This window comes from Myotis myotis, unplaced genomic scaffold (genome assembly GCF_014108235.1).
Source record: "Myotis myotis isolate mMyoMyo1 unplaced genomic scaffold, mMyoMyo1.p scaffold_m19_p_1, whole genome shotgun sequence".
NCBI lineage: Eukaryota > Metazoa > Chordata > Mammalia > Chiroptera > Vespertilionidae > Myotis > Myotis myotis.
The window spans coordinates 207,405,015-207,431,720 of NW_023416313.1; the positions used below are offsets into that span (position 1 = coordinate 207,405,015).

The 26,706-nt window shown below is 39.1% G+C and overlaps 1 protein-coding gene across 4 annotated transcripts in view; it reads left to right on the forward strand.

Moving 5' to 3' along the window:
- NRXN3 (neurexin 3) overlaps positions 1–26,706 on the forward strand; it is a 1,487,454-nt gene that overhangs the window by 865,324 nt on the left and 595,424 nt on the right. The gene's annotated exons all lie outside the window — the stretch shown is intronic.

The window sequence follows — 26,706 nt, forward strand, 5'->3', positions numbered from 1 at the left end:
GATAACATTTATTTACACTTATTTCTAGGCTAAGTGGTTCCAACTCATTATCCTCACAATATACCTCTGAGGTAGAAGGTATTATGATCTCAAGTTTACAGACAAGGCATGTGGAACTAAAACAGATTAAATGACCTTTCCCCTGGGTTCCAAGTAAATGTATTATTTCACCCTAGAATAATTCAAGGCTCACCAGCGAGATTTACCCTATCAACAGATAATGCACCTTTCATGGATTAATCCTTCTAAAGGGGGTGTAAGCTTGGGAGAAAATAGCATATGTTATTCTCCACAATCATAGATTTTTATAGGTGATAAGTTATTATAACAAGATCCTTCTGAGAGTTTCAACAATGAGCCCTTCCTGGGTGGGAATGAAGATCATCTCAGCTGGTGTTACTAACTGTTGATGGCCTGGGCCCTGCCCTGTGTATGTGCCACTCCCTGTGTCTCTCAGCATGGTGCATTCTGTAAAGCAGGGACTCAGGGAGTGTTTGTTGAGCATGTGGAAGAATACCCAGTTCTGTAATGCAGCAAATTGAATCTTGGTGAAACATTGGTAGATTTTGTTTGCATTTGGTAGGCATAAGGTGGTCTTGTTGTTTATTTGTTTTTACCATAAGAGGTCAGCTGGAGTTTCTATCGTTTTATACAGTGGTAGTTATATATGTTTCGCTTGATCCTTCGTTCGACTTTGCCAGGAAAGTTCCTGTAACACACTGTTAAGGGGCATTGGATAAAGTGAGAAAGTAGCATGAATTTATTAAATCTAGTATTTCACGTAATTAATTCAAAGTGAATCTTTATTGTAAAATTGATGGTGATGGTAAGGGTGGTGGTGGTAAGTCACCTTCCAAACATTATGGGTAAGCATTAAGAAGTATTTCAAGTCCCCTATTTCAGACACCACCCCCCCACACACACATTATTTAAATATCAAAATATGTCAACAAAAGAGTTTTTTGAAGCCAGCTACATTGCTGCTAGCCCTTTGGCCTGTACAACACGATTCTTTCCTTAGACTATACAAAGGTAAAATCTCTAGTACATATGTTTTGGGGAATAGCCCTCATAGAAATATTGCCTTTCCATAGGACATCCAGGGACATATTGTTAATGGATCTTCAACAAAGGGAAATTTCTTCCCCAAAGCAAAGCCATCAAATACTTCAAACTCACCAGGGCGGACCACCAGCTACCATTAAATACCATTAAACCCACTATACTTTTAATAGCCAGAGTTGGTTACTATGTTCCAAAGGGCTGTGATAAATACTTAGGCTCTTTTCCCTGGGTCCTTATTGAGGACTCATGTGATTTTATTGGGTAGCAACGCGAAAGGAGGGTAAGGATTGGGAGGAAGGAAAAGGTAAAAGAGGAGGGGATAAGCAGCAGTCCTAGGAACTGGGCATTCGGAGAATTTCCACAGCAACATTCAAGTCATCTAGGTAGGAGTAGGGCTTTTACTTTTGTAGCAATGAGTTTTCAAAACCAGCAGGTTTATTCCTGGAAAGATATATGCAGTTAGTTCTGTGAATATTAACTTTCTGCGGTGACACAGAACAGCGAGAACTATAAGTCAATTCATGGCGAGTGCGATCCCACGTTATTTCACGTATAAAAAAGGAGTCATGCAACTAGATGCATATATAACCTATTTCACAGTAACAATGAAAACATATTTATCGATTCATCAAAAGGGTGACATGTTTGTTGTGTCTCTCCAGACGTATTATACTGTGATTTTTCTAGTCCTTGAGAAAGATTTCCCTGAAGACAGTATTTATAGCAGGGGCAGGGATTTCCATTTGACTCGGGTATATGTTCTGACTGGGAGGCGCATTGCATTTCGGAGTTGGGCTATGGCGGATGTGCCTTGAAAAACCCTAAAGGGACATGATGTTTCATCTGCTCATTTGCTCAGGATAGACAAGTGACTTCGCCTCCTTAGTGCTCAGAATCACTACTTAGATGTTCCCGAAGGTCTCTTCTTGCTCTGAAAATCTGTCACTAACACTGTTAAGCACCTACTTTGTGCGAGTTTTGTCACTGGCAAGATTGGAGTTGACACACTAAGTGAAGCAGTATGTAAAAAGACCTGTCTGTCATTCTGGTATAGAATTAGCCACCATGATAAACCTCCCCTTTGGCTGTGTAATAGAAGGGCTCTGGAACTTCTGGGAAGAATGGTGGTGATATAAATATGCTGTAGCCTCTAAATAAGAATACTGATGTTTAAAAGGAACATAAATTAAAGAGAACACTAAAGGGAAAAGAGATGGATTTCACCCTCTGGATCTGACTTTGGTTTTAAATTGCACAAGCAAGGGATTGGTTAGAGAGATTTATTTCAACCTTTAGTAGTGTATTAACAGTGTCACAGAACAAGGGGTAGGGCTAAAGGAGGGAACAGGAGAAATATGAACAAGTAAGGGAGTGTCTCAGAATCTAATTGATTTAAATTTAGGTTACTTTTCCTTTGCATTAATCTTTACATACATCATTGTTCTAAGTACTTTAAGCTTCTGTTGCAGTCTGTTTTTAATTTTACAAGTGTTTAGCAATGTTTATTAATTGTTATAAACTCCTAACATTTTTGCTAACTACTGAGAAAACCTCTCTCAAAGGACATTGCAGCTCCAAGTGACCAGAGTAACTAGTGGGTGGGAAAAAATCTGTTTAAACTTCCCGTTCAATCACAGTTATGTGGAAACATCTTGAGGAGATTAGTTTAGAAAAGATGGATGGGGAGGATACATTACAGGAGAGCCTGGAATAAGTAGAAATGTTTTCTAATGTGTGTGTTTTGCATGAGAGTTTCTTAGAATTCCTACCAAAAAATGGAACATAATTGTTGACCCCTGAAGCACCCTACCCCATGGCCTGTTATCTGATGACTTCAGCATTCAGAGATGATTAATGCCATCTAAACAAGACAACCCCATAAATGGATTGGTAGAAATAATTATTTACAAACTTAAAACTAGAAGTGCTTTGCATGTCTTCAAACATTTAGGCAATTAAACAATTTATAGTCTAAAGTGATTACTACAATTTTTAGAGGGTGTTCTTTATATCAGTGATATTTTCTTTGGAGGAAAAAGAACTTTCTCAAAAAGGTTTCTAGGATTCTCAGAGAACCAGGCTCTACATTTGACTCAGTCACTGATATTGCATTTTCCCAGAATTTTTCTTCCCTTCACCAAGTGCTGTTCCCAGTTATTGCTCAGATCTTTTCATCGCTGGCACACTTTAATTTCCTTTGACATGCAAAACCATCTTTTCCTTCCCTCTGTTTCCAGAAGAAACTAGGAACTTCCTAGCCTTGGGCAACATTGTGAAGCTGACGATTTGTTTTGGGAGCTTCCAAGTGAGCAGATTTCCTGTTCACTGAGGACTCTGGGGAATGCGATTCTCTAATCAAAGCAACAGTTCTGCTCCTGGGGTTTCTGGAACAGCAAAAGGTAGCTGCAGGGCATTTTGTCTGGGTAGTTTGGAGGCCAGCTGATGCTGTGGGAGAAAGTAAGGGAAAGACAAAGATTTCTATCTTTTGGTTGATTCCCACAAAAGAACCCGGGAGTGATGGAGTCTCATTCTCCAGAGCAGGGAGGCAATGAGGCCCCAGAGGTCTCTGTATCTCTGTGTGATGGCTGCAGTTGCCGTTTGTCATCAGCACAGAAACAGGGTACACAGGGTAGAAGTGAAGTGCATGTGCGCACACCTGGCTTTTGTTTTCAGAGATCATCTCCCTGTACCTTCAAGTCTTCTAGATGTGCTGGGCAAATACAAGTCTTGTGCTCTATTTGTTTATTTATAGTTTCCAAATTCTCAGATTCTGCCTGTAAGACATCTGACATGACTAACCGATTCGTCTAATTTAAGGTACAGTTATTTTCTGTGTAGGAGGCTATAAAGTTGCTTTTTCTTTTCCTTCTCTGTTTTTCACATTCCTGTCACTGTCAAGATTGGTAATTAATCAAGCCTCAGTCATAGATGGCTCATTTTCCCTCCTCTTCTTATCCTTCCCTTTTCCATCTGAGTGATTAAGAATGATGTCCCTCCTGTGCCCCTGGGTCTGTCCTCGGATCAGTCAAGCCAGGCCCACTGGTAGGAAGTTCCCACTGAGGAGAAAGCCCTGGGAATGACAAATGTGACTCCTGGAGCCTAGGCAGCAAGGGGTGGACTTCCTAATCCTTGTCACTGGCCACCATCGATCTCCCTGTGTCAGGAGGCCTTTGGGAAAAGCAGAAATGAAAAAACAAAAACTTCTCATCCCTGCATTGTCCTTCTTAGAATGACCTAGGTTTCAGCACTGTGGGAAACCTGGGCATGCCTTTGGAGAAATGCTAGAAAGTGATGAGTCTCAAATCTTTCCTAAGTTTTTGGTACCCAGGACTCGTTTTGCCCACCAACCCACAGACACACATGTAGGCATACCCAGACGCTCTACTCTTTCTCCAATTTTGTTTTTCTTCCAAGTGTTTGCAAGGAACAAAAGCAATCTGCTCAGCAAAAAAATGTTGACAACTCTCCCTTTTATTATATGACTAGAGGCCCGATGCACGAAATTCATGCAAGAGTAGGCCTTCCTTCCCCCTGTGGCCGGCACTGGCTTCCCTCTGGCACCCAAGACCTGGACTTCCCTCACAGCCCCGGTTTCGTCTGGAAGGGTGTCCAGAGGATGTCTGTTCCAATTAGCATATTATGCTTTTATTATTATAGATTGGTCCATGCCTCAGGACGCCATAGGATCCAGGCTATACTCAATTGAGAAGTTTAGGGAGAAAACTTCCCCATCCATCACAGGGTTAGAAATTTTGCTATTAGAGATTCATACCTTTGGATTAAAATGTTGTATCTCCATGGGGCCTCATAAAAGAGAAGTGATTATAGGTAGAAAGGATGAAGCAATGTGACCTAATCACCCATACCCTTTTACAAATCCCTGTAGCAGATCCATTTACTGTGAAGATCACTATTTGATAGCATGGCGGAATGAATAGGAAGTAGAATAAATAACTTGAGATGGTTTGGAAGAGAAAATAAGTTCTGGGAAAGAAATACCACACTGTCTGTGAACGGGGTGGGGAAAGGGGTAGAAGGATTGAGGAACAATGAAAAAGTGAAGGAGAGTGTTGGCTGGTTTAGACAGGTTGAATGAAATGAATGACTTGAAGGCCTGTATCATACCTGTTGGTGATTTGCACAGGAACTCTCACATTATAGGGGTGGGGGGGGGGGGGGAGTTGGCCTCAATATGTTGTGACATTTGCCCACATGTTTTAGTCTATTATATTTTATTTGCTTTCTTGAACTGATTTGTACAAAAAAAAAAAATACATTGTAAGGATACAAAGGTATCTTGTGAAACTCAAATTAGGTAAAAAATGTTATTAATTCAATTAGCTACTTCTATAATATGCTGTATGTATTACTAACAACCACAGCATTCTGGCAGCATAGGACAATAAGCATTTATTTCTCATGCAGCATAGGTTGGTTGAGAGTCAGCTATTCGAAGACTGGGATTGCCTATATGACTCTGCTAATCTCAGCTGGGCTCACTCATGGGCCAGAGGGTCAGGTGGGGTTCAGTGATGTGGGCTGTGCTCAGCTGTGGCAGGTTAGCCCTAACTACACATCTCATCTCCTCTTCCAGTGTCCAACTGGCTAGCTTGGGCATATTCTTCTCTATTTGTTTTAGTCTCTATTTTCAGATGAGTCTTTGCTGCTTCCAGGACCCAATGTTTATATGGCAATTTTCATTCTCAGGTTTGCTTCATACTGATTTAAGAGAACAGCTAGATTGATATCCCCAAATCCCAATCTAAATTCCTGCAGAAGGAACTTTTTAGTTGGAGGTATGGTCATATTAGACATACGGTAACTGCCTTGGCCTTCTGCAACCATAAGGAAAATACAAGAATGGGCAAAAAGACACAGGTAGTCATATGCCACAATAATTAATGACATTAATTATTTTAATTATTAATTTTGTTTTGAGTAGGGATAATGAGGGGATTGTTCTCAGAACAAAAGTCTTAGTAAATCAATCAGATGAGTCATTTGAATCTGATTTTTAAAAAATATATTTTTATTTATTTCAGAGAGGGAGAGAGAGATAGAAACATCAATGATGAGAGGGAATCATTGATCGGCTGCCTCCTAACACCCTCCCACCCCCACTAGGGATTGAGCCCACAACCCCGGGCATGTACCCTGACTGGGAATTGAACCATGACCTCCTAGTTAATAAGTCAATGCTCAACCACTGAGCCACACCAGCTGGCCTAAACCTGATTCTCTCTCTTTTTTTTTTTTTTTTCTTTTTTTTTTTTACAGAGAGGAAGGGAGAGGGATAGAGAGTTAGAAACATCGATGAGAAAGAAACATCGATCAGCTGCCTCCTGCACACCTCCCACTGGGGATGTGCCGGCAACCAAGGTACATGCCCTTGACCGGAATCGAACCCGGGACCCTTCAGTCCACAGGTCAACGCTCTATCCACTGAGCCAAACCGGCCAGGGCTAAACCTGATTCTTGATATTAAGACCGTTGGATGCTTTGATCAGAGCTTTTGTTTCTCTTTTTCTATTTCCTTGGTAATCTGCATTTTCTATTTTTCCCCACTTTGTGATTTATTAAAGAAATCAGAGTGCTTGAATGAACTCTTTTTTTTTTTAATATATTTTATTGATTTTTACAGAGAGGAAGAGAGAGGGATAGAGAGTTAGAAACATCAATGAGAGAGAAACATCGATCAGCTGCCTCCTGCACACCCCCTACTGGGGATGTGCCAGCAACCAAGGTACATGCCCTTGACCGGAATCAAACCTGGGACCTTCTTTGGTTAGCCATGCCTTTTCTTGAAGATTCTCATTGAAAATGTCTGCTCATATCTTCTGAACACCAAGTCAAGATGAGGTAATTCCTGAAGGCAATTCCAGTCCTACATTTTTCATGGCCCCTTTATGAAGTCACACGGACTATTCCATTAACCACCTGTATGACACTTCTCTGAATTTCTGTTATTTCTCTTTTAGTCAATGCTAATGGTTCACATTTTCCCACATGGCCTTGGATTCCCCTCTCAATTTCTCTTTTGCATTACTTTTATACTGCACACTAGGTTACTTACTCCTTCAGTAGAGGTACCAAATCTTGTGCCTCTTTCGTGTTTCCCAAGAACCAAAGATGGTGCCAGTCACATAGTAGGTGCTTAATAAGCACGTGTTATATGATTCTAAAGTTCATCTCAGAATATCAAAATGATGGTATGCTGTCAGAAGGCAATTGTCATCATTTTCTGAATCATCCTACCTCCTGCTCAACTTCTTGTACTCATTCTTTATCTCTTTATTTCTAGAGATGGTTCTTTTTTCATTATAAGGGTAATTTCTGAGAGGGGGATACTCTTCTTTCACTCTTTCATCCATTTTTTTCCATGAGTCTGGTAGAAAATGGATGGTACAAATAACTTCTTTCCAATGTGATTTATACAAAATGGAAGCATTTCTATTTCCCTCTATGTGTTCTTGTTTTGAATTGCAAATACTCACTTTCACATTTATTTAAAAGTTATTTTGACAATATGTAATATAGATTTAAAACATTCTGAACTTGGCTGTTTTCCATTGATTAATTATTATTATTTTTTTTAGTAGAAACACTGTAAATACACCAACAAGTGTCATAATATACAGTATAATGAATATCCAATGACAATCTGTTATGATGTTCTGTGTTTTAAAGGTCAATTTGTTTATGCCACCAGGAGAAATGCATTTTTAGTATTTGGATGTGATGGGTTTAGTGAGAATGATATAATTTGCTTTACTAAACAACAGTGCCCCAGCAGAAGAATATGCATTACTGTTTACTCAGTACTAAAGGGGAAAAATTATATAAAATGTTAAGGTAGCCAAAGAGGTAATATTACTAGAATTAAAGGAAAGAAATTCAACTATGATACTTAGAAGTTGAGCAGCAGTAATTCCATTCAAATAGGTTAATTGGATGGGCCAGGATCTTGCTTTATTGAAGGAGAAATGAAGTAGTTGGCTATTTTACTTAGAAACCTTAAAACTGAGGAATAGTCTCCAGAGAATAATTGATGTGAGCTATGATCTTTCTGACCGATTCTCCAAAATGGGAAATGAACTGTGAGCAGGATCACAGGTAATTTCTAAATTGTCAAACTTAGAGGAAGCAAATCATGGAATTTTCTTTCTCTTATTTTTTGTCATTCTTCCTCCTCTTTCTTTACTTCCCACTTCTTTCTTTTTTTTCCTCTAACTTTAGATTATTCTTTTCCTCTTGCTCCTTTCAATTTTTAGATGAAGGATTAAACAGGCTTTAGACTAAATGATTGATTAAAAGTTCCTAGTCTGTCCTGACCGGTTTGGCTCAGTGGATAGAGCGTCGGTCTGCAGACTGAAAGGTCCCAGGTTCAATTCCGGTCAAGGGCATGTACCTTGGTTGCTGGCACATCCCCAGTGAGGGGCAGGGGGTGCAAGAGGCAGCTGATCGATGTTTCTCTCTCATTGATGTTTCTAACTCTCTATCCCTCTCTCTTCCTCTCTGTAAAAAAATAAATGGAACATATTTAAAAAGAATAAAATAAAAATTACTAGTCTGATGAGAAGGACAAAATTAAATGTGCTGAGCTTCCTTTGTGATTATTCTGATCACACAGAAAAAGAAGAAACACTCTAATTCAAAGGTGGCAAAATCAATTAAGTCAATATTCATTAACATGTAGTTCTTAAGAGAGAAGGTATACACATGTGTAAGAATACATGCTTTCAATGTTTTTGCGATTGAACGTTGAAAAAAAAGTTATATGTTAAAAAAGATATACAAGAACAAAAGCAATTGACAGTTTGAGGTAATATGTGTTAAGAACAAAATAACTGCTACAAATAGAAGTGTGAACAAAGAGACAACCACCATTCACTGGAGTGGTCCAAGGAATGTGGGCCTTCAGCATGATTTGGGACAACACTATAAGATTCAGACAGACAGTCTGAATAAAGGGTAAGAGGCAGCTCCAGATAAGTTTGGTTCAAGGAGAAGGGCTTTAAATGTCAGATAACTGTGGGAAAGTGACTTAGGGCCAGCTGATGAAAGGCCCTGAATTCCAGGGTAGAGAGCTAGGGGTGTTCAGTATGTGCTTGAGAATCACTGATAGTAACCATGGAAATAAACATGTGAACAGTATAATAGAGCAGGAAATGTGAGAACCAGTGTTGGGTCACTGAGTGGGGATGGGAGAGTGAGAGTTTGGGGAATGCCTAGACCAGAGAAGGTAAAAGGGATAAATTTTTAAGGCTGACACATAAAATAAATTAAGGTATCAATGAATCTTATTAAAAAGTCTAGAGAGGGGAGAGATTAAAGGGGGAGATAAGGGACATCTTTAATACTGTCAACAATAAAAATATATACTTAATTTAAAAAAAAACATGTAAGCAAAGGAGGTGGCTTTTGTAGAGGTGACTGTTTTGAGGTTTTGATGTTTTGATGACTATGAAATAGGCAGGTGATCCTGAACTAGAGTTTGGGAGGGAGTCTAAAACTAAAGCTTTTGATTTGTGAATTAGCCACACAAAGATGATGGTTGAATTCATGAAAATGGATGATATTTTCCACAAAAGAATGTGTTCATATTTATGATGAGTGTAGTATAGGAGAGAAAAAACTATTAAAGAAAGAAGGAACAGTTAGAAGAACAGAAGTAGCCCATGTATGGAATAGCAAGCATCTCAGACCTAGTAGAGGATCTGGAATTCTAAGGCCAGCTGGGACAAAGTGGGATGAAAATGGGGCTCTTCTGGGGTGAAATGCAGAAGGAAACTAACAGTCTTTTGTAATGATCATTTGTTTGTCTTTATATCCTGGGAAGGAATGGGTTAGCTTTTCTTGTTCTTTCTTCATTAATACAAATAGAAAAGCAGGTGGTGAAACAAATTGGAAAACTGTGTACACACAACTTACAGTCCCAGAGAAAAAGACTTCACTCAGCCTCTTGGTAACCTGTTCTGATACTCGATGGCACTTGTTACCCAGGCGTTCGTTTTGAAATCATTATCCAAAATCCCTATCGCTCTCATTTAAGCTGTATCATTTTTTGCTTTCTTTTTGTTTGTCCTCGGGGGACATGAAGAACATATGGTAACTATCTCTCATGTAATAATCTTCATATTTTTGAAATAAGCATTACACAATATATTTTTCCTCTCTGGCCTTCTATTCTTCAGGCTAAAATAGTACTAAGTAGTTTATCCTTTCTTTATGGACATGTCGTTCCTAGGACAATGGCTCTGACTGCATCAGATTCAGTTCCCAGGATTTGGATAACATTTATGTTGAAGTCACTGGTTTGTATCGATGAGCAATATTAGAGTCAAGTTTGCTTCTTAGATAGAAATTCGAGGATGAAATGATGATGACTTCTTTTGGGAACAACTTTCTGTGTATCTTTTGTTTCCTGGGAGCACTTATCAAAACTAGTAGGTAGATAGTAATTATTTAAATATATATATAATACTTGTGGCCAAAGGGGAAGAAAGGTAGCTTTCATTCCCAATGACTGCCATTATCAACTTATTTCATGTTTAAATAAAAGTAAGAATCAAAAATATTTTCTAAGATATGAAATTAGAAATATGGTTTTGAAATACATTTTATTAATTTCAGAGAGGAAGGGCAAGGGAGAGAGAGAGAGAAGCATCAATAATGAGAGATAATCATTGATAGGCTGCCTCCCACATGCCCCCCACTGGGGATCAAGCCTGCAACCCAGGCATGTGCCCTTGCCTAGAATCAAACCTGGGAACTTTCAGTCCACAGGCTGACACTCTGTCCACTGAGCCAAACCAGCTAGGGCAGGAATATGATTTTTAATATATTGTTAAAAAATAAGGCTAGTCTGTTGGGCTGTTTCTTGGGATATGATATTTTATTTATTTTAATATATTCAGAAACATTCAGAGAAAAGCTGAGACTCGTAGGGATTGGCCTTTTAATGAATGTTGCCTCCACTTCCTCTGTAGAATTTATGCTATCATCTTTTTATTGAATTCTTAATAAAGACTATTAAAAGACTATGGGTCTCAGTTCATCAACAAGTATTTGTTGTAGGCCATCCAAGAGTTTGGTGCTGTGTTCCAAGAGAAAGTTAAGTAAACACAAAACCACAGATAATTAAGCTTGATAAAGCTTCTGATTTATTCCAAAGCAGGAATTTTCTTCTACCTTAACAAGAGTGAAGGTTTATATAACTGACCTTGTGCTGTGCACTATTGTAGCACTTTCTATGTAACTATATACATAATGTCTTTTTATACTTACAAAACCCATTGATGTAGGTACTATTATTATTCTTATTTACAGAGGAGGATGCTGATGAGACTTATCTACTATGAAATAGCTAGTAAGCAAAGGAACTATGATTTGAACCTGTCATCTGCCTCCAAATTCTGTATACTTAATCATTAGTCTATGAGAGATGCCTTCAAGATTCTCCTCAAGTAAATGGAGATGGGAAGTATACTACCTTTATACGGCAACAGTTACCAAGGAAAGTGAAGGATTTTATAAGAATTTCCAAGGTTCAGTTAGAAAAATGAATACAGAAAGCCAAGGCTTTATTGATATGTAGCATTCAGCTAAGAGTTGGGTATAAAAAGAAACATTTGCCTGCCACCATCAAAATCTTGGCATAAGAGAAATGAACTTTCTTTAGTATTGGCTGTTTATTCTTTCCTTGTGAGGAGAAATGTCTGAATATGCTCATTTTGATACTTCAAGTCATCATCAATTTCCGAGCACAACTCTCTCCGGCTGCCTCCAGTGGCTGCCAGGGAAAACCAAGCAGATGTTGGGTAGATACTGAAGAAAAGCAACCCGAGTGCTGCCTCCCTGTTTTCCTCTCCTGGTGCAGGTGGAGATATTTATGCACAGGGAAGGAAACAAAGGCATGCATCCAGGTTCCTTTCTAGCTGTCTCCTTAGAAAGCACTGCTTTTTGGACAGTCCTCAAAGCATGAGACAGCTGAGATTTGGTACAGATATACACACAGTGTCGTTATTTGCCAGTGGCTTCCTTCTGGCAATCCTTTGGCAGGTGGAATCACATTCTCTCTGAGCATCAATACCAACTGAGATCTCCCTTTGTGTTTGGGCACTGTAGATCATGTGCCTGATGTACACACAGCCTACACACTGTCGAATATGCCAGCAATGATTCCTTTTAGGCTTCAAAACTGGAAAACTTTTGTTCTTTAATGCTAGACTATTGGTTAGGGGAAGTAATAATAGCCAGATGGAAACTGGATGAGGAATTGAGATGTCTAATTCCCATTCAGAGTAATTTTTCCTTAGCCATTTTATCATACTTGAAAATGGACTACCCTTTATATTGGGAACCTAATTTTATGGTGGCACTATTTTCAGGGTATTTCACTCAGTTCATCTATCAGACAGTTTTTACTCTTCAATGCTTATTAATGTTGATGGTTTTTTTTAAAAATTAATTAATTAATTTATTTATTTATCTATTTTAATCCTCACCTGGGGATATTTTCCCCATTGATTTTTAAAGAGAGAATGGAAGTGAGGGAAGAGGGGGAGAGAGAAAAACATCGATGTGAGAGAGACACATCAACTGGTTGCCTCCCCCAAATGCCCCAGCTGGGGATGGGGATGGAACTTGCAATCAAGGTACATGTCCTTGACTGGGAATTGAACCCAAGACCCATTGGTCTCTGGGACGATGCTCTAACCAGCCAGGATAACATTGATATTTTTAAGTATATACTGTAAAGCTATAATTTTTGAATTAGAGTCTTACGAGAGAGATACCAGCAAAGGTGAGTAGAGATATAAAACTACATCTTAAGTGGAATAAATCAAATGGACTGACTTCTGAATTGCTGTTTAAAAAGTTTGCTAGTCAGTCTTGTCATCATAGTTGAGCACCAAGTTAATGAAAGTAGGACTGTATAATTTTGATGTAAAACATCAAGCACCTCATAATTATCATCATTATCCTTCTTTATCTACCATCATCCATCACCATTATCATTGTATTTTTATTGCTTGAATTAATCCCATCCTAATAGAGCATAATGGTATGGAAATTATTTAATTACATTATAAGTGCAAACTTTATCAAGTCAGAAATCATTTAGTGCAATGGCAAAAAATACAGAAATACCATCTCCTGAAAGGACTAGCTCTATATGTTTTTAAGATATTTAACTCAAGCATGCAAAGAAATATTTAGTCTGTATGACAGCTGACTTTTCTTCTAGTTCTCCATGTTTTAATTTTGCCTCTAAAGCAAGGAATCTCAAACGTTAATGTTCAGAAGCACTTAAGAACCCTGCTAAATATACAGTTTTGGGGATCTCATTATAGCAGGTCTCTGGTGGAGCTCTTATATTCTATATTTATTATTATCATTCTTTTTTGACAAGCATTCTAGATGTGCTGATATAGGTGGTTGGGAAGAACACATTTTGAGGGACATCTTACTCTGTCCTCATAAAAGTCATTCATTACTCTGTCCATGTTTTTGTTTTGTTACTCTCCAATAAAATGTAACTATCAGTAAATAATCATTGACGTTTCTATTATATAAATTATTATAGTTGCATTGGTCTAATTATATTAGTCATTAATAACTAATAACATTAATAACAATGAATGATAGAAGATGCAGGCATAGTATTTCCTATGCCAACCACTCTTTTAAGGGATTTGCATGTGTTAATCCTCACAAGGACCTTTTGGGTCTGGCAATGTCCTATCCCCATGTTCGAGATGAGAAGTTTCGTTTTGAGGAGGCTGATCACTAATCACAGTCAGAGCTGTAAGAGAGTAGGCTGTGGAAACAGACCCTGTGGGTTCCAAGTCTGCCCCTGCCACTTACTGACTTCTCTTCTACCTAACTGTAAATGACAATCATGGATATGGTTGAGACTAACCTCACAGGGTAGTGGTAAGGATTACATGAGATGAAACATGCAAGCATTTCAAGGTAAGCCTTGAAAGTCACCCATGCTCTAAAAATGTTAACTGTTGTCCTGGCCAATGTGCTTCAGTTGGTTGAACATCATCCCATGCACTGTGCACTGAAAGGTCACTGGTTCAATTCCCAGTCAGGGCACATACCCGGGTTATGGGTTTGATCCTTGATCAAGGTGTGTACAGGAAGCAATCAATCGATGTTTCCCTCTTTCTCCCACTCACTTTTTATCTCTAAAATCAATAAAAAACATATTTTAAAAATAATAAATAAATAAAATTAAACAAAATAACAATGTTAACTGTTGCCACTCTCTGTTTTAACAATTCTGCCTTTCCAGACCCTTTTCTAAGTTATTGTCATTAACATCCCAATGCTGTTATCTTTAGTTGGAATAAGGAATGTTTCTTTTTTGTTCTTTTTTATCATTGGAAACCATTTGGTTTTCAATTCATTTTAATAGGCAGACATACAAACCTTAGACATAATTAATAATGTTATTACCTAATTAGAAAGGCAGAACACAATGTATGTAGCCAGGAGATTAATGTAGAAGTCTCAGTGTTCATTATTACTATTAAATTCATTCATTTATTTAGTATGAATTTTTTTTAAAAAATCACTAAGACCTTTTTTTCTACCAGATTAAATTAAAGACTTTAGCTGTCTGTAGCCTTTCCCACTTCCAGTAGGAATATATCCAAACACACTTATTTAACAGCTGCTTCTTGGCCCTCCTGCCTCTGAGGCAGGCCCCTTTGAGCTTTGAAGGTACTTGCAACTGCCAGTATCAATAGGCCATCACTTATCAGCCTGGCCTGTGTCCATTACATGTTAGTTCCCTAAACTATGGCTCTCAATGTTTGGTGTGAATTTGTTTTAACTGATATTCTTTTTCTAAAGTATATTTTTATTGATTTCAGAAAGAAAAGGAGAGGGGGAAAGAGAGAGAACAAAAATGATCAGAAGGAATCATTGATTGGATGCGTCTCTCATGCCCCCCACTGGAGACTGAGCCCGTAACCCAGGCATGTGCTCTGACCAGGAATCAAACCATAACCTCCTGATTCATAGATCGAGGCTCAACCACCAGAGCCATGCCAGCCAGGCTTAACTGGGTTTCTTTTATAAATGCAAGTTGCTGAGCACTGCATTGGGATTCAGTAGATGTGGAATAGAACTCAGAAATCTGATTTCCCTCACTACTCTCAATGACTCCAGTACAGCCAGTCCACAGACTTCTCTGTGAGAGACACTCACTCAGATGGTAGAGAAAAACAAAATCCACATGAATGAAAATTTGGAACATAATAGGACAAAAGAGACTGAAGTAAGAATAGCAAACATTTCAAAAGAAAATGAGACTGCCTCTCTTGGGGATTTCATTTTAATAACTGGTATAAATATAGGGTTTTTACAGCAGGGTTCAGAATATGGGCACTGAAGAGATGGAGTGGAAGCTGGAAAGACAAATGAGAAGACCACTCTGAAAATGAGCATTTGTCTGAACTGAAATCACCATACACATTTACCCTCTCAACTTATTTCCTTTTATTTCATCGGACATTCTCCCTGCCCGAACACACACTAAAGATCCTGCTTAAAATGAACCAGAAACCCATTCTATGTATTGTTGCATATATATAGAGGGAAGTTGTATAGGTCCTGCTTGAAGATGATTAGATAGATAGAGAGATAGATAGATAGATAGATAGATGTTTAAAGAGAAAGAGTGAAAATAGGGAGTAAATCTTGAACAACAAGAAAAACAGAGAATTTATCCTATATGACAATTCAACTGACAATTACTTCAGTAATTGATATAATTGATAATCAAAAATTGAGAAGCAACTCTAGAGGTGTTACAGAATAGACATTTAAATTTTTACTTAACAACACGTATAAAGCATTGATTTAGAAGCTTTCAAAATATTAGCACCATTCATCTTCTTAGCCACTCTGAGAGGTAGGTAATAATATTCCAATATTATAGACAAGGAGAATGGGAAGTTCAGTAAATTTCTCAAAGGATAATGAGGAGGCAGCAACATAATTACTCCATACTGGAAAGGAAACAAATCATCTTTTTAGAAAAGGGGATGACATTCTAAGTCCATCCCAAAGGATTCTATTGGAAGCAATTAGACTGAATAATTCTGCAAGAATTAGAACTCATAACTCAGAATGTAAACAGTCCTGTCAGCAAAAGTATGTTATGGGTAGGGGGGGGGGGGGATGCTTCTAATGATGGTAAAATGGGCGGGTTATCTGATTCTACCTAAGACAGTTCCTAGATTTATGGAAATGAGCAAAAAAGGTAGATTCAAGAATCAGAATTTATCCATTAGATTCTCTGCCACCAAGGTTCATTTTTTCTAAATCTGAGTCAAGAAATGCCCTAATTTTTCTGTTTTCTTAACTCAAAGAGCTCCATCCATGATCTAACACTGAGAATATTGAAATCTTTACCAAGGATCTTTTTGTAGCCAAGAATATATTTTTCATCTCCATGTCCATAAAACATTTTTAATCAACTAATATCCATCTAAATTTTTATATTCTATGGCTGAATAACAGTCGTATTCATTGTAACCAACATTTAATGAGCTCTTACTCAGTGTGGTCACTGTTTCAAGTGTTTTACCCATATTCCATTATATAAAATAGCATAATGTACTTTGATTAACCCAATTTTATTGAACATTATGGTCATTTCCCAATTTTTGCTATTATAAACAGTGTTGCAGCAATCATATCTGTAGCTAAGTTTGTAAAATGGTTGTAATTTTATCCTTAGGATAAATTTTATAAGTAGAATTACCAATGTTACCAGTGTGTATATTTTTAAGTTTTGAGTATATTTTGCCAGATTTGCTGCCAGGAATGGTGCACCAATTTGTATTTCCACCAATAGCATAGAAAGGTTTTGTGAAAAGTTTAAGAGTAATGAATTGCATATTAATAAACTTTGAGTTCTTTTTACGATTTAGCAGTCTTTATCAAGAATAGGGATGTCCAATTACTGTGTCCTCCAAAAAAGGAATCAAGGTTATGATTCAGTCTATCTATATTACACTGCCATGTAAATACTGTGTGTACAGTGTTATAAATCCTGTGAGCCATTAATAAACCTGGTATCTCAGAGACTCTCAATCCCTGTCATCATTTAAATCATTCAGTTCTTGAATGATTAGGGAGAGTTTCTCTACTACCCTATCTAAAATAGTTTCCCCATTCTGGTAATATTCCAGGTAATAATATTGCTCTATCTCATTACTCTGGATTATTTTTATAGCATTTACCAGCATTCTGTTTGTTCATACTTCCTTATAACTATATAAGCTTCTAGGACTCAAGAAACCTTTCCTATACTAGACATTTTGACCCCGGAGCCTAAAATAGTGCTGAAAACATGAAAGACACCAATAAACAATGAATGAATGAATGAATGAATGAATGAATGAATGAATGAATGAATGAGTGAGTGAATGCTAGTCCTATTAAATCTCTAAGTTCACCATTCATGCACAGCTGCTACTCTACCATACACACTGTAAAGGGACAAAATGTGCACATGGGCAAAGTATCCTTTGTGACCCTGTCTAAGATACTCAACCTTGCAGATAAGATAAACAGGAAAGAACTAATTATGAACGCATCAATAGCATTGGCCCTTTGGTTACAAGTGCCAGCTAATTTCCCCTTGGTTTTATCCTGTGAATTGCCATTTAACAGTATTGGGATGTTATAGATGAGTACGGCTATACTTTTTTTCTTTGCTTGTTTAAGGGCTGTGCCTTCAGGGTAAACCATCTTAATCGATTTTCTCAGTTCTTGTCTTCCATGGATAAAGCTATTAAAGATCCTATGTCAATTTCTTTTAAGATTATTTTGTTCAATAATGAGTGTTCTGAGAGATACTATTTTGAGAACAAGTATCTTAATGACTTGCCTTGCACCTTAACTAGGAAAATATGCTTGCTTCCTTATAAAAGTACATCTGTGAGGCTCCCCATGGTATCCACAGCACTTCCACAGTGACTGGTGCCAAAGAAGCATTCCCCAAAAAAAGTTTGTTAAAGTGAACAAGATAACCAATGTCTGTTCTAACTACCAAGAAACTCAAATGGGATCTATTGTGTGCTCTGAATAAATCCTTTGAGCATTGAGAATTGGTTACTATCTCTCTTGCTTATGTCTAAGCTGAACTGCTGAGTGTGGGCAGTACAAATTGCTTCAGTGGGGATTTAATAGGCTCGAACTTATGAGATGTAATTTATTTCATTGGAAAGAATAGCTACTGACTTCTCTGATTCTTGAGGAAGCTCAGGTCTCTCAAGAGTTCTATCTAGATTTCATGTAGAGCCTGTAGGTTTTAATAAATATTTCTGACTTCTACATATTTGGTATTTTTTAAAAGTATATTTTATTGATTATTACAGAGAGGAAGGGAGAGGGATAGAGAGTTAGAAACATCGATGAGAGAGAAACATTGATCAGCTGCCTCCTGCACACCCCCCACTGGGGATGTGCCCGCAACCAAGGTACATGCCCTTGACTGGAACTGAATCTGGGACCCTTGAGTCCACAGGCCGATGCTCTATCCACTGAGCCAAACCAGTCAGGGCCATATTTGGTATTTTTGTCCCTTCTCAGTCCTTTTGTTTATAGGTTACTTGGTTAGCCAATATAGGACAATAAAGTCAGTCTGATGCTGTAGGAACTCTTAGTAGTGTTTGTTTGGTGGGATTATGGTGTTCCTTGCTAAGTTTCTAGGTCTTATCCAGCTTGCTGAAACACAAGACTCTTTAAAATGTCTTTTTCTCCTATTTGTTTTAAATTTCATCAGTTGGTTGTCTTTGCCACCTGGACGAATTATCTCTTACACATCTCTAACACTCCTGTGGTAAAATAAGTAGGGAATGTGGTCTCTAGTCTCTCCTATAGCAATAACTATATTTTCTTTTTTGACAAGTGAGTTAATTTCCATCTAGTATTAAAGGGTCCAGATTTCAGAACCAAAAAGCCTAGATTTGTACCCTAGTCCCACTACTTACTATTATTGAACTTGGACACGCTGCTTAACCTCATTGTGCCTCAGTTTCCTCATTTTTAAGATAGGGCTATTAATAGTACCTTCCCATATGTTATTGTGTGTTATTAGTCAACTCATTAAAATAGCTTAGAAGAATGACTGGCATATCACACACTTTCCATTTCAAATTGTTTTTATTGGGAAGGCATATACATGCATACCCGTCTGGGATTAGGAAAAGGACCACTAACACATTCCACCTCAAAAATAATTCTATATAATAAAAGGCTAATATGCAAATTGACTGAACAGCAGAACAACTGGCCACTATGACACACACTGACCATCAAGAGGCAGATGCTCAATGCAGGAGCTGCCGCCTGGTGGTCAGTGTGCTCCCACAGGGGGAGCGCTGCTCAACCAGAAGCCCTAGCAGGGCTTATGGCTGGCAGGCGCAGCAGCAGTGGCAGGAGCCTATCCCACCTCTGTAGCAGTGCTAAGGATGTCCGACTGCTGACTTAGGCCCTGCGGGGAGTGAGCCTAAGCCAGCAGTCAGATATCCCCTGAGGGCACCGAGACTGTGAGAGGGTGCAGGCCAGGCTGAAGGACTCCACCCCCCCCAAGTGCATGAATTTCGTGCACTGAGCCTCTAGTGATGATAATAATTGCAGTTACCATTTATGACAAAGCACTGAATGCTTTGTCCGTCTTATATGATTTAAACCCAATAATACATTGAAGCAGATATTAATATTATTCTATGTTAGCAATGAGGAAACTGTAGAGCCCCCAAATTAAGTAATTTGCCCAAGGTTAAATAGCTGTTAAGTGGTGGAGTTTAGATTTGAATGTAGTCCCATCTGATTTCAGAACCTGTCCTCTTGACCATTAGGCCATGTCACATCTACAGACTTCTTTTATTGAGGCTTGGTATTTAATTACAGCTAAATTCCAACGGCTATTCCAGAGGAATCCTTCAAAATCCTTGCCTTGGTCACTTTCCAGACCAATCCATATCCTGAAAACCTGAGATTTTCATAAACTCTATCAAAAGAGTCCAACACTAGATGAAGAATTTTTTTACAAATTTGCAGCTAAAATTCCCTTTCCCCTGTTATTACACTAACAATGTAATTTTCTCTGGTGTTTCTCTGAGCATTAAGGAGTTAAAGTACTCAAGGCTGGATGTACTGAGAGATGATATTTTTGTGTGTTTCAGTCGCTATTGTTTTGGCATTTTTTCTTTTTGTCTTATTCCACTTTTTATTTCTCCACTCTTGGCTTGAAGAACAACTTTCTGTGCATTTTCAGGGATCTGTGGCAAGGGAAGCAAGAAGGATCATTTGTCTGCCACTATTTGGATGTTAATGTTGCATCTCAGCAGCCAGAAGACAGGCAGAGCCCCTGTGAGCATCATTGTGTTTGGGCTGCAGCTTTGGTTGCCAAAGTGCAGTTTTAAACATTGGCATTCCTGCCACCTGCTATGGCTAATAATTGTCCAAAGAAGAAATTCCTATCTGTGATTCTCTTCTGGGTTTTGTGGGAGAAAGGCTATGAAATGATTTATTCCTTCGTACATGAAAAGCTACATGTGTTTTCAGTTGCAGAGTTTTGGCCTCTGACACTCTATGTTTTTAGGTTAATCCATTAACTGGCCTGGGGAAAAGGGAAAGAGAAGATGGATGAAGGTGTTACAAAACCTAGATGAGAAGGATCTCAAAAAATCCCAACACTGACTCTCTCTCCTTGCTCCTATCTGCTTCTGAGAAGTTCTTTATATAAAACTGGGTTTGTTAATATCTGTGCTTTGTACCTGTTATTAAAAATGAGACCAGATCTTTCTCGGTATATGAATGGATACTTTACCTGTCTTCTCATATCTCTCATATTCTCCTCAAAAAGAACACATACGCACAAACATACGCACAGCTTTATGTTCAAATAAGTATGTAAAATGCTGGTGAAACAATATTAATTTTTACTGAAGACCTTCTCAGAGCCTTAAAAAAAAACCTCACCCATATTATGAATCTCTAGGAGGGACATATAGTATGCAACATTTTCCAATCTTATTTTACTTTGGAATGCTTTTTTATAGGAGCAGTTTAGGGACTAATGTTCTATTGGGCACACTTTGGAAAGCATTGGACTATATTATTTTCATTATAGTTTTATAATTTAGTTTATAAACTTATCTTGTTGTTTGGGTGAATTGGCTTGTTAGTCCAACTGAAAATTTTTATGTTAATCTTTCAGATTGCAAGTGTATTTTTATAGAACCACCATAAGTGGCGCTTGTAAAAATATTCTATCAGAACATTATCTCAGTGGCTACCCATCTTCTCTCCTATCCCCCTGATCTGTCCATGTTCTTTTTTTAAAATATATTTTATTGATTTTTTTTACAGAGAAGAAGGGAGAGGGACAGAGAGTTAGAAACATCAATGAGAAAGAAACATCGATCAGCTGCTTCCTGCACATCCCCTACCAGGGATGTGCCCGCAACCTAGGTACATACCCTTGACCGGAATTGAACCTGGGACCCTTCACTCCAGAGGCCGATGCTCTATCCATGGAGCCAAACCAGTCAGGGTTGTCCATGTTCTTATAATGCCATGAGTACACCTAAAAAGAAGAAAGCCAAATACATGGTAGAGTTACATGCCTTCATAGGTGGATTGGTATGTTAAGTACACCATATGCAATTAACCTGTGGGTGCACTTTATTAGTTAGATACCTCAGGAAATCTATACTAATAGAGGAATATGCAAATTTTCTGGGATGCCATCACAGTAACAGTAACAACCGAACATCGGTCTGTGTGGGGTCTGCAGGGGGTTAGTGAGGGACGACCAAACAACTGAACAGCAGGCTACGGGGGGCAACCAGGCTGGCAGGGGGTTTAGTGAGGGAAGACCAACTGACTGAACAAACAGGCTGTGTGGGGTGACCAGGCTGGAAGGGGGGGGGGAGTGGGGGGCAACCAGGCCAGCAGTGGGGGCAGTTGAGGTCGACCAGGCAAACAGAGGGGGGCAGTTGGGGGCAACCAGCAAGGGTTCCGTTAGGGGTGATCAGGCTGGCAGGGGGGTAGTTAGGGGCAATCAGGCAGGCAGGCAGGTGAGCAGTTAGGAGTCAGCAGTTCTGGATTATGAGAGGTTGTCAGACATCACCCGAGGTCCCGGATTGAAATGGGTGCAGGCTGGGCTGAGGCAACCCCCAGCCCCCATGCACGAATATTGTGCACTGGGCCTCTAGTTGTGTATAAAATAAATGTGTCCTGGTGTACATTTTAAGGTGGTTTTTTGTTTTTGTTTTTCTGTGAGCAATTTTAATTTGTTATATACATGGAATCAACAAATTTATGGAGTCAAGTATAGCATAGTAAAATACAACACATTTTTATGTACATTCCTAACTTAGCATATCACAAATTACTTTTAAAGAGCAAAATCAGCCTGGACAGCATGGTGGAGCATTGATATATGAACTAGGAGGTCATGGTTTGGTTCCCAGACAAGGCTGATGCCTGGGTTACAGGCTCTATCCCCAGTAGGGAGCATGCAGGAAGTAGGTGATCAGAGATTATCTCTCATCATTGATGTTTCCATCTCTCTCTCCCTCTCTGAAATCAATAAAAAAATATATTTAAAAATAAAAGCACAAAAGGGGCATTTAAAAGGAGATAGCACATTTTAGAATCCATAGGATGGACCTCAACCAGTTCCCTGAGGAGTATCCATACTCCTGGCCCCGCTCATTCTCTCTGTGTGTCAGGACTGGTTCCAGAAGAGACCAGCTCTTGGGGCTGCCACAGTGTGAAAGACTCACATGACCACATCACATTTCCACTCTTACTCTTGGAAAGTTATGCTCTTTGGTTTTAAGGATCCATCATAAGAACATGTTTTCATTCCCTTCCAAGTCAATTAATTTCACTGAAAAACGTACTGAAATGAAAAAATGTAATTGTTAAACTTGGTATAGTCATAGCCACACATATTCTATGTTGGGCTCAGTCATACTATCCATTTTTTTCATGAGGCTCTCAGTTAAATGTAGAAGAAAAAAATATACACAAGACACCTTTCTGTTTATGAGAAAAAGGAGTTTATTGCCCTGCTGAGTGTTGCCATCTCACAGCAGGTGTAGAGAGGAAGTGGCTGTGAGGTCACCTGGAAAGGCTTCTATTGGCACATGAACGAAGACTGTCCCATTTTCTGGCTGATGAAGAACCTAGTGTTTGAGTTATAGAATACATGTGGGGGTGGCAGATTGTCTTCCTGGCAATTCTAAACTGGTCTTTGTTTCAAAAAGCAGAATGTGGAGAATATGCTGCAAGTCAAAGCTTCCTTGGGATTTTTCTTCATCTGGATCCTGACCCATTTGAATGTAATTTCCTCCTACTTCTGGAAATAGGCTATCAGTGTTTGTTGGGTGACTATACTTTTATTATGGAAAGATGAAAGAGCCTTTATCAAGTGTTTGGTAGCTTGGTGATATTTTCACCTGCAAATGTCTTAATTTGTTTTATAGCAATTTTTATTTTATTTTTTACTTCCCATTGACATGCAGTTTTTAGATACATTCTACTTCCTTTTATTTTCCCTCTTCTACACTTTCTTTAAATCCAGGAGAGAGAAAGAGGACAGCAATGGAAAGAGTTCTAAAGATACATCATGAGCTCAAGTTTCAGAAAAGTTAGGGGAAGTCATTATTTTGAACTGTTTTATGGTTTCTTTCCTTCTTGAGGTTGGTACTGCTGGGGGGTACTGAGACTGGCATAGGTAATATTGGTAACTTAACAAAGGAGGAATAAAGTAGCATCTTATATTAAGATTCCCCCCCCCTTTTTTTTTCAAAAGAAAGCTCCATTTTGTGGTTATTGTATCTCTCCCTTTTCTAGAAAATAGAACTCCACAATGTTAATGGTTCATACTAGCACTATTTGAGAGAAGGACTTTATTCTATAAATGTCAATATTATTTGAATGTGATTTTTATATGCATACTATGGGCCCAGTGCACAAATTCATGCACCTTGAAAGGAATTGTGTCCACAAGGCTGCGGTGGGCACAGGGACAGTTCTCCGCCCATCCTCCGCACCCCCACCCAGCCTCTCCTGCCAGGGCCCCTGGTCCCCTTTCTGCCTGCAACCCCACTCCCACCACTGCCACTCCCATGTGCTGATGGTGCCCACCCCACTCTCACCCGCTGACAGCACGGAGCGGTTGGGGCTAGCAGCAGCAGTGGGTGCCAGTGGGGCCAGCACCTTCAGCAGGTGTGAGCCACGGCTGCTGTCCTGATTGCCCCTCAGGAGCAAGGGGAGGTGGAGAAGCCCTGAGGGGTGAGTGAGGCAGGCAGCCACCGCTCACACCTGCTGACAGAACCGAGTGATCGAGGCCAGCACCAGGCACCGGCAGCAGGTGCGAACAGCAGCTCCAGCACCAGCAGCGGGTGTGAGTGGGGCCGGCACCAGCAGCAGGTGTGAGCACCAGGCGGGACCACAGCACGTGGGAGCAAAGAATTTTTAGTAACCACCAGAGGTTCGCCCTGATGACAGCGACTGGCACTCCACCTTGGTCTGGTACCCCTGCCCACCTGTTCCACCATCCCGCCTGCTTCCAATTCCTGCCATGTTCTGCGTGTGCCCACTGGTAGTCAGTGCACATCATAGCAATCGGTTGTTCAATTGTTCGGTTATTTGGTTGTTCCGCCGCCGTTTGATCTATTTGCATATTAGGGATGGAGATAATATATCTCCATCCTGACTCAAACATATATGACCTCATAAAACTTAAAGAGATAAAGGTGTTTTCTGATGCTTTTCCTGGTGTGACTCTCCTGAGATAGTTCTGGTTATCTATTGCTATTTAACAAACAAACCCAAATTCTATGGGTTACAAGTGACAAGCATTTTATGATGTCATGGATTCTGTAGGGTAGGTATTTGGAAAGGACTCTATGGGGATAGCTTTTCTCTGCTCCCTGATATCTGGGATCTTAGCTGAGAAGACGTGGAGAGCTGGTAGTGATTTGCATGACTTGGATCTGGAATTATCTAGAAGTTTCTTGCCTCATGTGTTTGGAGCCTTGACTTGGATTACTTGAAGGTTGAACTGAGCTGGGAATGTCTATGTGGCCTTTCCATGTAGCTTGTGCTTCTCATTCAGAGTGTCTGGTTTTCTGAGAGGGGATGTCCTAAGAGAAAGCTGCTGGAGAGGGAACATTCCAAAACAGGTGGTGGAAACTGCATTGCCTATTCTGACTGAGTCTCAGAAGCACACAGTGATAGTCCTGCCACATTTCATTGGTTACTAGTTGAGTCACTCAAGCTAACCCAGATTCAAGAGGAAAGATAATTAAACTCTACTTCTTGATGAGGGCAAGGCAAAGTCAACTTTCAACAGAGAAAGTTGGATGGGAGATGTTGTTAAGGCTGTCTTTGAGAACCACAATTCTCCTCAGACATTGCTTAGTCATTTTGAAAAAGAATCAGGTGATTGTATCTTTATGATATTTGGTGGAGCAGTGCATCAGGCATGCTGACAGAAAGATGGATCACTTTTAAGTACTCTATATTTGAAATACTCTTTCTTCATCTTTCTAAGAATGCTCCAAGATAAAAAGTGGAACTTATCAATATTATTTGTATAGCTCATTTAACAATAACCACGATTTAATAAATATTATAGGAAAATTCATAGAATGGAAAGTAAGAAATAAATGAGAACATTCAAGCAAGAAGAGAAATTAATGAATAATTAAGAAGTGAAAATTCTCAAGGCAGGGTAGCATCCACAAATGAAGTTCTAGTGATCCGCAAACCTTACCTTACAAAAAAAATCATCTAGAGAATTAAAAAATAAAAACACAACACACACACACACACACACACACACACACACACACACACACACACAGCCTCTGGTGCCCAGACTCCTCATCCACAAACACTGATTTAATTAGTCTGAAGTGAGAACCAGCAATCAAAATGTAAAAGCTCCGGAGGTGATTCTAAACCCTTTGTCAAGTGCATAAATGAGAAAATCTTTAATTGTAATGCTTAGTTGCCTTAGTGAATTCTTATCAATAGGACATTAATCTAAACAGACACTCATTTGCCTCTTACTCTTCAAGAGATTATTCTACGGTATACACTATTGGTTTCATATCTGACATGTGGACAAAACCCACCTGCCAATATCTAAAGTAAAAAGCTTGGAAGAACTTGTTTCCTTGATGTTTATTATTGAACCTCTGAAATATCACTCCTATAATTGCCCTCTTTTTATTTGAGATGATAAATCCCCCCCCCTTTTTTCAACCGTATCTATAACTTGCAACCCAAACCATTTAAACCATTGCTACATATAGGTGCATTTTCTTGATTGATCAGACACTCTGTTGTACAGATCCAACATGAAGTCAGACAGATCTGAGCTTGAATGTTGGCTCTGCCCCTGTTAAATCACTGAGTGACCTTCAACAATCTCTATTTCACGGGGAGTTCATAAACTGGGAGAATATAGAATACCTGTGTCCCAGCATGGCTGTATTAATTAAACTCATTCATTCTTTCATTCAGCCAACTTTATTGAGCACGTGACTATTCCCAGGTCATATACTGCATGTAGAGTAT